The sequence below is a fragment of the Eptesicus fuscus genome, chromosome 4, assembly GCF_027574615.1.
Source record: "Eptesicus fuscus isolate TK198812 chromosome 4, DD_ASM_mEF_20220401, whole genome shotgun sequence".
Taxonomy (NCBI): domain Eukaryota; kingdom Metazoa; phylum Chordata; class Mammalia; order Chiroptera; family Vespertilionidae; genus Eptesicus; species Eptesicus fuscus.
In genome coordinates, this window is record NC_072476.1 from 85280004 (window position 1) to 85291659 (window position 11656).

The 11656-nt window shown below is 46.4% G+C and overlaps 1 pseudogene; it reads left to right on the forward strand.

The window, feature by feature from the left end:
* Window positions 1-6234: 6234 nt before the first annotated feature.
* LOC103305307 (peptidyl-prolyl cis-trans isomerase A-like) lies at window positions 6235-6677 on the forward strand (annotated as a pseudogene).
* Window positions 6678-11656: the final 4979 nt, after the last annotated feature.

Consider the following 11656-nt stretch of genomic DNA (forward strand, 5'->3'; position numbering starts at 1 on the left):
CACTAACCCCCCAGCCTGCCGTGTCACCCCAGGCAGCCTGCTGGTCGTTACTATTACCGTGACGGCGTCCTGGACAATTTGCATATTCATCTATTATTAGATAGATATTTCATGACACTTTCTGTGGTTATTTTTGTAAGTGTTTTAGTTTTCTGTTGCTGCTAAATGAATTAAATCTGTTTAGTCTCCCTCAGTTTCTGAGGATGAGGAGTCAGGGCCTGGCTTAGTGGGGTCCTCTGCTCAGAGTCCCACAATCGATGTGTCACCCTATAATCAGGGTGTCAGGCTCCCATCAGAGGCCCCACTGTGGCAAACTCTGCTTCCACACTCCCTTGGCTTATCATCACAATCCATTTCCCTGTAGCTATAGAATTGCTGTGTGTGTGTGTGTGTGTGTGTGTGTGTGTGTGTGTGTGTGTTTTAAATTCTGTATTTGTCTGTTTGACATCTATTCATCATAGGGACAATTACTGTTATATTAACTGTATTTTCTAAATTCTTGATGTGCTGGCATTTAGGGGCCTTAGAGGGCCCAATAGAGACCCCATCCCTGCTGCCCCCAGATCTAGCTGATTCCTAAAGATAATGACAACTTGCCAAGAAGAATACTTTCCATGTGCAAACCAACAGATCTTGAGCCTTCACCTTCTCCTTTATCTATGTCTCACACACAGACAATATTTCCCCTACTGTCAATCAACCCAGGGCCAGATAGTGACCACTAGAGACAGCACCTGTGCCAGTCCCAAGGCCCACCAGAATTATTCAAACTAACCAATCCTCAACAGTGTACTTTGCCTGCTCTGCCTTTCCTGCAGAAACCCCCATAAAGGCTCTGGCCTAGGCCTCCCCTCACTCCTGCTTCTGCCTCCTGACCACCCTAATGTCTGCCCCATGGTCTGTGTGGCATGGCCTGGCATTCACTCTTCTCTCTGAAAGCATAAGTAATAAAAATTTTCCTTCAATGGCATCAGCCCCTCCATGCCCTTAACTGGTCAGATCTCTGTAATTTAAACCCCACGGGTTTAATCATTTTAGAATAAGGATTCATGGCAGCTTACTTCTTCAAAGCTGGAAGAGAGACAGAGACACTAGAGTGAGTCTGCCAGCAAGATGAGCCTCTCGTATCATCACAGCCTCGTGGGAGTGACACCCACAGCTATTGTCGTACTCTATGGTTAGGAGCAAGTCCCAGTCCTGCCCACACTCAAGGGAAGAGAATCTGCACCAGGACAGGGATCGCTAGGCCACCTTGAGGTTGGTCCATCCCAATGGGTGTTTTTAGAAAGATCACATGAGGAGTTGCACTGCCACAAGCCAAGGAACTACCAAAGCTGGAGGCCTGGAGCAGGTCCTTCCCTGGTGCCTTCAGAGGGAGGATGGCCCTAGCAACACCATGGTTTTAGATGTCTGACTTCCAAAACTGTGAGACAATAAATCCCTGTTGCTCTTAAAAAAGAAAAATAAAGACAGAAAGGAAGAAAGAAAGAAAGGAAGGAAGGAAGAAAGAGAGATAGAAAACGTGAATTGAGTTTTTTTAAAAAAAGGGAAATAGATGTATATGTTTTACTAACTAGCACATTCACTTCTTAATGCTTCTGGCTCAGTAAACATGAGCTCTGAGATACTGTGCATCCCTAATTTGCTGGAAATTTATACTAGTATAAGCTGAGCAAATGCATGCAGTTGCAGTGATGTGTTTAACTAGGTGGTGTGTCTGGCTCAGTTGGTGTTCACTCTGATTTCGTAGATTAACTGTCTGAATCAGCAGAAAAGTCATGTTGTGTCAACAGGTAAGGAGCACATCTGATTTTGTTCTTGATATGTATGGCTCAACTGGTGATCTGTGTTTCAGTTGGTGTTTATTTTTCCTATGAATGATTTATCTGGTTTAGAATGAACTGTGTCAACTACTGCACATAGTATATTAATTTCAGTGTGTTATGCAAACATTTCCCCAGTAATATACCTTATTCCATCTTTATTTGCTCTCACTGGCAACATCATATTCTTTCTATATTTGAATTAAATCACTTTTTCTAAGTAGGCTATTCTCCTTAGGGATGGGGCGGGAGGGGGGGGGGCAGATTCATAGCACATAGAGAAGGAGGTTTCATTTAAAAAACATTTTTATTAACTCTCACATGAGAGTGTTTAACACATTAAGCATTTTGCTCTAAATATTCCGAAATATGCTGTCATTTAATTACACAACGCTAGATTACATCTTTCTCTGTAGTCATAATCAAAGATTGCATTATTAAAATGATAAAGGAGTTTTAAACTATTGTAAAATAGCCTCATAACATAGGACATAGCTTAATGAAGCCAGAGGAGGGTGGATAGGATCATTCACATTTCACAGAAGCAAGCCAACACCGGGAGTTGTGGGATCACACAGGTGAGGTGTCTGATCCAGAAACACCACGGTACACCAGGCAATCCCTGATCTGGAATTGTCACTGCACAGCAGGCAGTCCCTGGGTGGCTTAAGACAGCAGAAGTGCATTTTCTCTTCTGGGGGTCAGAAGTCTGAACCCCAGGCATCTGCAGGGATGCCCTTCTTTGGAGATCCTTTTCATGCCTCTTCCAGCTTCTGTGGGCTGCAAGCATTCTTTAGCTCATAGCCACATTGCCCCGTGCTTCTCTATACCTGGCCTTCTCCTCTGGATATGTCTGTCTCCTCTGTCCCTTTTCTATTAAAACACTAGTGATGGCATTGAGAGCCCATCTGAATGATCCAGGATAGGATTCTCATTTTGAAATCCTTAACTTAATCGCATCTTTCCCATATAAGCGAATATTCACTGGTTTGGACGAGGGACCACCATTATTCAGCCCACTGCAGCTACTTCTGGAGAAATATGGGGACATTTATTTCACTCTTTGCTTCTGATAGGAACTGGTGTAATAGGGTTAAGGAAACCTCATTTTATGCTGCTTGTGTTACAGCCATGTGTAAACACAGAAGTTTGGCTTTTCAGGATTACCAGCCATTAGTGAGAGAGCACCAGGCCTCCCACTGATCAGCTCCAAGTTTGATTTACATCTTTGATGAAATACTTTACACAGAAAAATGCAAGTTATTAATGAACATATCCGTAACAGAAATAAAGCCACTTCTGACTCATGTGTAAGTCTGTGGTGTAAAATACAGGGAACATAATCAGTCATTGCAAACTGGATTACTCGAAGGCAACACTGGCAGTCTCTGAACTATTATGTCTCAGTCAGTTCCCCATGTCTATACCACTTGGGGTTTTGAGTTTGGGTGCAGATTTTAAGGTCAACCTGAATTCGAAACTGCTTCTGGACTCACAATGACCCTGACTTCATTAGTAATGAGATCTAATGACATCATCTTTGACAGTCCTGATCTTTAACCTGACTTGATCTAAACCAGACTCCCTGGGATGATATCATGTAGGTAAATCCCTGCAAAGAAACCCAGCCACTTCAGCATAAACCACTCGGAGGTATTGAGTTACTGGGAATGACCTCACCCATCCTTCCTTTCTTCCTTGGGCAATGCAGACGATATCAAAACTGCAGAGAAGGACAGTGGATTATTGACGCTGTTTTTAGTAAAAACACTCAAAATCTTACTAGAATTATAATTATGCATCTGGGTAGACTTATTTAAATGTGGATTCTATCTTTTTCCAGTAGACAGATTTTAACTCTGAGAGTCCACATGATGTGTTTGAAAAGAATGTCAGGCATTAATGCAAAGGTAAGTTAAAATATAACTTCTGTTTGGTGTTCGTATGAATATACCACCTAGCTTTAGAGCACGCTGTGAAAATAATCCACAAATAATATTTATATGAGCCAAGAGCTATATCTGTGCAAATGAGTATCTGTGGGTCCATTTCTCCCACTTTCTGCCATCATTGCTTCAAGTCCTGGCCATGTCATTTGTCTCTTTTGTGACAGCCTTTTTCTGGTCTTCTGGCTTCTACCTGCATCTTCCTAGAAGCATTTCTCTATGGGACCACAGAGTACTGACCTTGTTGTGTCTCAGCTCAAACAGAACTAAAGCCGCCCAATTATGCCAGCCAGTCTCATATTTCTATCAATATTTATATACACACATATGCAACCACAAAACTTATCAACAGTATTAGTAAGTAATGCGATAAAGTAATCCAGAATAAAAAATTAACATTATTTTCTTGATCTGACCTAGGCAGTAGACTTTGTTTATTTTATTTATTTCTTTTATCTACTTTATATATTTTCCTCCTCGTTTATCCTTTTTGTCTATTCATGTGATTTTAAATATATATATATATACTAGAGGTCCGGTGCATGAAAATTCATGCACTGGAGAGGGGTCCCTCAGCCTGGCCTGACCCCTCTCACAGTCCGGGAGCCCTCAGGGGTGGGAGGCAACCTGGTGATCAGGGGAAGGTGACACTCCCATTATACCTCTGCTGCTGCCACTGCTGGCATGCAAGCCTCAGCTGGCCCTGGTTACCTGAGCCTCGGGTGGCCCTGGGCAGCTGGGCAGCCACCATCCGAGGCTTGCCTGTGCCTCAGGCCAGCCCTGGGTGGCTGGGGGGCTGAGAGGACTGGGGGACTCTGGAGGCAGGCATGCGAGTGGCCAGACCCGCTGTGTCCCCACTCAGGCTCTGAGCATTGGGAAGAAGATGTAGAACCTCCCATTACTGGTTCGGAGTTGAGGACATAGCCAGAGCTCTCCCCAGGAGCCCGAGCTAATTTTCCTCCCTGGTTGGTTCTGATTTGGTCCCCGCCCATTTCCAAGTAAATAGCCAGTGTGGCCCAGAACTGTCCTGTGCCTGGTCCATGCAGGGAACTCCCTGGTGAATGGGTGAGCCTCATGGGCCAGGAACTGATGTCTGGATTGCAGGGGCAGTGGGCCCCAACCGGTGAAATCAGCAGGTCTGCCAGGTATTCCTAGCCGGGAAAAGCCTCACCCTGTAAGGGTAGCATTCAATCCTGTGGCATTCGCTGGCTCCACGAGCAGAAGATTGGCATCTATCCAAGGCCCTGTCCACAGCTCCCAGTTAGGTGAGGTGTGTAAGCTGCCGAGCCTCTCCTGACTCAGTTTCTTCCTCTGTGAAATGAGAATGATGACAGCTGTCTCTCCTCCAAGAGCTATGCAGCTCAGGGAGCCCAGTCCAGGAATCCCACTAGAACACTGTAAATTAATCACTGCCAGGGCTTCCTCTCTGGTGACTGAAGCAGAGTATGGGCAGAGGGAGGTGGGAGGAGAATGGGGTAATATCTACGTGCGAGGCTTTGTCCACAGCAGCTCCTGCTGCTGCAACCGAAGCTTGCTGTGTTCATAAAGGCCACTCTGTAAAGCCAGGAGCTGCCAACCCTTTAACACAGTGTAATGGGAGGTAACTTAATAATGTGTGATTTATGCAGCCATCAGAAGGAGTATCAACATCTCCATCCTGGAAACAAATCAAAGTTCAGATATGGGTGCAAACACTAATTACTTTTAACAAGTGCAAGAGAAAGGGGAAGGCAGGGCAGGGCTGCATTCGGCTTGCCAGACAGCCTGGCGATAACCAGAGTTTGCAACACCCAGCCCGGGAGAGCTTGCCTACGCTTGGGAAGTTTCAGGAAGCTCCACGTCAGCTGGCCCCCAACCACCCTTTGAAGTCCCCAATGTGAGAAGTGACGAACATCCATCTTTAAAGTGTGCTGAGCCCCTCGGGCTGCTTTGGGTTAGAGAAGGAATGTGCACTTATTTGAAACCTGACCCCAGGGCCCCTGAAAAGTTGGGTTTAGGCGGGTTGAGGAGTGACCTTGTAAATTCAGGCAGCTGCTAGACCACGGCCAGGAGCAAATTATTACAGCAGGGATGACTTTCCTGACGAGAGAAGCAAAGGGCACCTCCCTCAGCCCTGCCGGGTCAGCTTTCACCTTAAAGACCAGTGTGAGAACCAGCGCCTCGGGGGAACCAGGGCCGATGTGGATGTGTGGTGAGGCCAGATTCCAGGAGGAGCTGCTGGAGCTGCTGGCAGGGGAAGGCAACTTAGAAACAGATACACCTTAAGGACCCCGACACCCCCACTCCTATCTATGCAGGTACCAGGACCTAGGAGAGGCCTGCTTTAAGGAAATTCTCAGCTCGAATGGAACTCAAGAAGCAGTTTAACCATGGTACTTTTGCAGCAGATGATGGGTCACTTCATTTAAAAACCATCCATTCTGGCCTTGTAGATGCCACAGCCCAGAAGCCACCCATGCCCAGCCATGGTGAACCCCACCGTGTTCTTCAACATCATCATAGTCGGCAAGTCCTTGGGCCATGTCTCCTTTGAGCTGTTTTGTGCTCTGAGCCCTGGGGAGAGAGGATTTGGTTATAAAGTTTCCTGCTTTCGCAGAATTATTCTGGGATTTATGTGTCAGGGTGGTGACTTCACACGCCATAATGGCACAGGCGGCAAGTCCATCTCTGGGGAGAAGTTTGATGATGAAAATTTCATCCTGAAGCACACGGGTCCTGGCATCTTGCCCATGGAAAATGCTGGACCCAACACAAACGGCTCCATTTCTCATCAGCACTGCCAAGCCTGAGAGCTTGGATGGCAAGCATGTGATCTTCGGCCAGGTGAGAGGCGGCATGGATATTGTGGCAGCCACAGAGTGCTTTGGGTCCAGGATGGCAGGACCAGCTAGAAGATCACCATTGCTGACTGTGGACAATGCTAATAAATTTGACTTGTGTTTTATCCTGCCTCCTAGATCATCCCTTTTGTCCGTCAGGAGAGCACCTCTTCACCCCCATCTGCTTAGAATGTTCTATCACCTTCGTGTTCTTGCCGCAGTTCATTGGGTTCATATTTCCTTGCCCCTTCCAAGTCTAGCTGGATTGCAGAGTTAAATTTATGATTATGAAATAAAAACTAAACAACAGCAAACCCCATCCAACCCTCCCGTGGCCTCTTCAATGAGCCAGCACCCCGGTGCTTGGAAAACATTGTTGCACAAACGTTAGTGCAGGTTTCACCCACACTTTCACAAGTGAGCCGCCTCAAATGGGTTGTGAATAAAATGTTTCTCTTTCTCTATTTAAGGTTTGTCAATGAGGAACAAGTAGGATTTTCCAGGAATACTTTAAAGATGTAGGAGTTTAGAAATGGAAAAGGCCTGGCTTTTCAGGGGAGTCCAAACTGAAGCCAGTGTGCACAGGGCTCTTGGATCCATCATCGTGGGCTGGGCATGGCCAGAGTGGCCTGGGGTAGTCAGGGCACCTCCAGAAGGGTCCTCACTGATGCCCCCCAGCCGTCCCACCCTGCATCCCAGTGGACAAAGTTGGTGCTTCTGAGGCTGGAGCTTGCATGGAACAGGCTTTAGGCCAGGTGTCAGGTTGCTCCACCTGGGACCTAGGGTGGAGAAGGAGGCCACCAGCCTCCCATACAGAATGGCATGTGTACGCAAAAGAAGTCCCACTTCTTCAGTTGTCCTAGTGTATGGAGGCATCTTCTCCCAACACCTGGGCATTGTCAGCAGGGTCTTGCTCCCGCTCCGCCCTTCATACCTACATCTCATTTAAAACCCTTCTCATTGCAGGTGTGAAAGGCTATGGGAGTGACACGCCTTCCTTGTCTGCAACCCCACCTTGCACCTCACATGGGGCCTTTGTGCTCTTCTCTGAAGTGCAAGGAAGGGCTCCTGCTAGGGCTCCAAGTGGAGATGAGCGCCAGCCCTGGATAAATGTTCCTGAAGTGGCAGTAGGCGAATAATGACATTGGACCAAGTCCTTATCTGTCAGAGCTGTAAGGCACAGAATCAGAAAACAGATCTTCTCAAATGTCACCCACACCTGTTCCCTGTGGACGCCAAACACACACAGTGGCTGAAGGTGATACAGGGCCCAGGCCAGGCTTGGCACCATCCAGTGGGTGTCCTGAAGGACAACACAAGCATTTCATTTTTGTGACCACTGAGCACACGGAGCTTTGGGGGAAGGAAGAGGATTTTAGATGCTCTAATAGGTATATTTGCATAGTCCTCGCTCCAGGAGAATGACTATTCGGTTACAGGGAACATTTTTTCTATGCACTACAGAGAAAAGGCTCTTAGCCGATCCATCCCTGGTGACATATGCCTTTTCAGTCATCCCAAAGCAGCTTCCATGTGCTGTGCCATCACCACTGTTAGGCTCTGTCGACTCCTGGGGATTGGAGTTGCCTTTCACTCCAAGTGAGAATTCACGGCCTCTGTGTGCTCCTTCTTCTATGTCCTGGTGGGTGGCTGGGTGAGGAGATGGGTGGATGCCCCAGGAGCATCCTGGTGGAGCCGGTCTCATACCTGGGGGAGAGCCTGAATCCTAAATGCTTCAGTGTTGTGGTTCTGAAACCAGATGGCCTGAGTTTGGATCCTAGCCCTGTTCATCATCTGGACATGTTCTGTTCACCTGCCTGTGCCTCAGCTCCTCACCTGTAAAATGGGACAGTGACAGTACCTGCCTGTCAGATCGCTGCAGTGATTGTTGATGGCAGTACTAGTACAGAGAGAGGCAGCTGGAGAGATGGGTAGATCAGAACAAGAGGAAGAGCAGAGAGCTGTAACTATGACTGGAAGGTGACTTGCACCCGTGGAACTGGGGACAGTGGTTCTTTCTGGGAGGTGACATGTATGCCGTGTGATCAGAGGACAACGAGTAATTCAGAAGAGAGACCTCAGGACTGCACAGAATGCTTGGCTTCTGGGTTTCATTTTCTGGAGTGAGTTTATGGAATTCATCACCTCTTATTGTCTCAGATTCTTGTGACAAATAATAGCTGCCTTACCCAGATAAGAAAATGATAAAGTGGATGAAAAGTCTAATGGAGAATTTCAAAACATTATATAAATTTCCAATCATAAATCAAAACTTTAAGCAAAACACGCAATCATCCATGAAGTGAAGACCTGGAACGTGCCTCCCCCCAACCTCAGGATCTCTCACGGGGGAAGGGGTCATCCTTCCTCTGAGAAGTCCTGTCTTATAGGCAGCAAAACAGGCACCAGACGTGTCACCCTCCTCCGAGTTACATGCTCATGACTGCTCCTCATGAAAACTGATGTGCTTAGCTGCTGCCAATGTCCCCAGAGCCTTGGGAACATAGGACAGCTTTGGGGGGGGGGGGAGTGGAGGGAGAAGACTTGCTCATCTTCTGAGGGCTACCATGGGAAGGGGTCAGCTCCTTCCTATCCTTAGGACCTGAGAGTGTGGGCAGATATTTCTTTGGGGGAAGTGGAGGCTGGGAGCAGCCCAGAGGAGGGAAACAGGTTCATACCTATGATTGTCAGAAGGGGGTGTGGGAGAATGGGACTCTCCATATATTGTGTGGATGGGGCTCAGGAAACCCAGACACCTAGAGTTTATGATAGGTTCTCTGACCAAGGATGGTTCACCTGCCAATGATTGTACAGGAATTACAAGGTGTGTGGAAGATGAAAGGAGACCTGAGGCTGGCCAGTGCAGGATTCAAAGATGGGAACAATGTGTGGACAGAGCAGTAGAGGAGATGTTAAGAGGTAATCCAACCAATAAGGCTCCAAAGAAGGATGCTTCCAGGTTCATGAGAAATTATTTTCTAAAATATTGCTGTCTGCTGGTGAGAAAGCAAAACGATGCAGCTACTTTGGAAGTCAGTTTAGTAGTTTCTTATAGAACTAAACATACTCTTACTGTACAATCCAGCAATCACACTCCTTGATATTTACTCAAACTAATTATAAATTATGTCCACATGAAAACCTGCACATGGATGTTTATAGCAGCTTTATTCATAATGGCCAAACTTAGAAACAACCAAGATGTCCTTTAGTAGGTGGATGGGTAAATAAACTGTGGTCCATCCAGACAATGGAATATTATTCAGCACTAAAAATAAATGAACTATCAAGCTATGAAAAGACATGAAGGAAAATTAAATGCATATTACTAAATGAAAGAAGCCAATCTAAACAAGTTACATGAAGTATGATGCTAATTCTGATAGTTAATTTTAAGTGTCAATCTGACTGGACAATTAGGTGCCCAGACACTTGGTCAAACATTCGGGTGTGTCTGTGAGAGTGCTCTGGATGACATTAACATTTGAATGGGTAGACTGAGTAAAGCAGATTGTCCTCCCCAAAGTGGGTGGACCACATCCAATCAGTTGAAGGCCTGATAGGAACAAAAAGGCTGGCTAAGAGGAAACTCCTCCTGCCTAATTGCTTTGACGTGGGACATTGGTCTTTTTCTGGCCTTTAGACTCAAACAGAAACATCTGTTTTCCTGGGTCTCAAGCCTGCTAACATTCAGAGTGGAACCACACTACTGTATGGATAATCCATCTTCAGCTTGCAGATGGCAGATCTTGGGACTTTTCAGCCTCCATAATCGCATGAGCCAATTTTATAATAAATAAATATATAATATAATATGTAAATAAATATCTTTCACACAAACATCCTATTGGTTCTGCTTCTTTGGAGAGCCCTGGCTAATACACCACTGTGTGACATACTGAAAAAGGCAAAGGTATGAAGACAGAGAATAGATCAGTGGTTTCTGGGAGTTAGGTGAGAGGGAAAGATGAATGGGTGGACCACAGAGAATGTTCAGGGCAGTGAAAAGACTCTATAATGGTGGGTACATGTCATTCATTACACATTTGTCTTGTGGACCCTGAGAAAGAAGATATCTACTAAAAGGGTTCCTGGTGGCTAAATGGGCTCAAATTTTAAAAACAGAAACTAGCAGCCATTTCTCCACAGGAGCTTCTCACCCAAAATGCACTTCAGGAAGAAGCCTGCACTGAACTTTCTGCCTCGTACACTGAACAGCTTTCCTGCACTGTGTTCCTAAGCCAGCCCTTACAAAGGTTGTTCTAAAATCCTATCTCAACCAATAGGACTGAGCGGTTCCTCATCCAATCAGAGCTGTGCAGCTATATCTCCATCAACATTTTCACCAACCAATCAGAGCATCTCCATTCTGACTAATCACGATAGTACTTTGTGGGGGCGCGGGGCGGGGAGGGATAAATCAAACTAGAGAATTCAGAGTCCTCATTTGCTTGTGGTCAGGGACTAGGGGCAGGGACTTTCATATAAGTCAGCTGCCTTCTGGATGGAGGAGTTCACGTCCCCTTTCCAACGAAGACTGAGGACCTTGTTTCCCTGTCTGGAACTGAAACACGAAAGAAGTCTCGCCAGAGCAGAGTGGAGCAGACTGGTGTGGGCAGAGCTGTCTAGCCAGAGGGAGGGTGTGCTTGCCCCAGGGCCGCCTCACAGTCCTGCTGGTCCATAGCGTGCTGTATGTCAACTGAAAAACGTTTCCTCCTTCACCACACCACAAATTGGGGGTCCCTGTTGCTGAATTAGCACCTATGGCCACTGGTTGACAGTCCAAACCCACAGATTGTACAACACCAAGAGTGAGCCCTAGTGTGAGGTGTGGACTCTTGGTGATGATGATGTGTCCCTGTAGGTTCATTGACTTTTAACAAATGTCTCACATAGGTGGGAGATGTATATGGGGGGAGGGGCACAGCTGTGCATGAGAGGGGGTAGTGAGTATTTCAGAGCTCTCTGTGCTTTCCACTCAATTTTCCTGTGAACCTAAAACTACACAAAAAAATAGTCTTTTTTTTTTTAATGCTGCTACCTCCAGACATTGGGATCATGGACATCT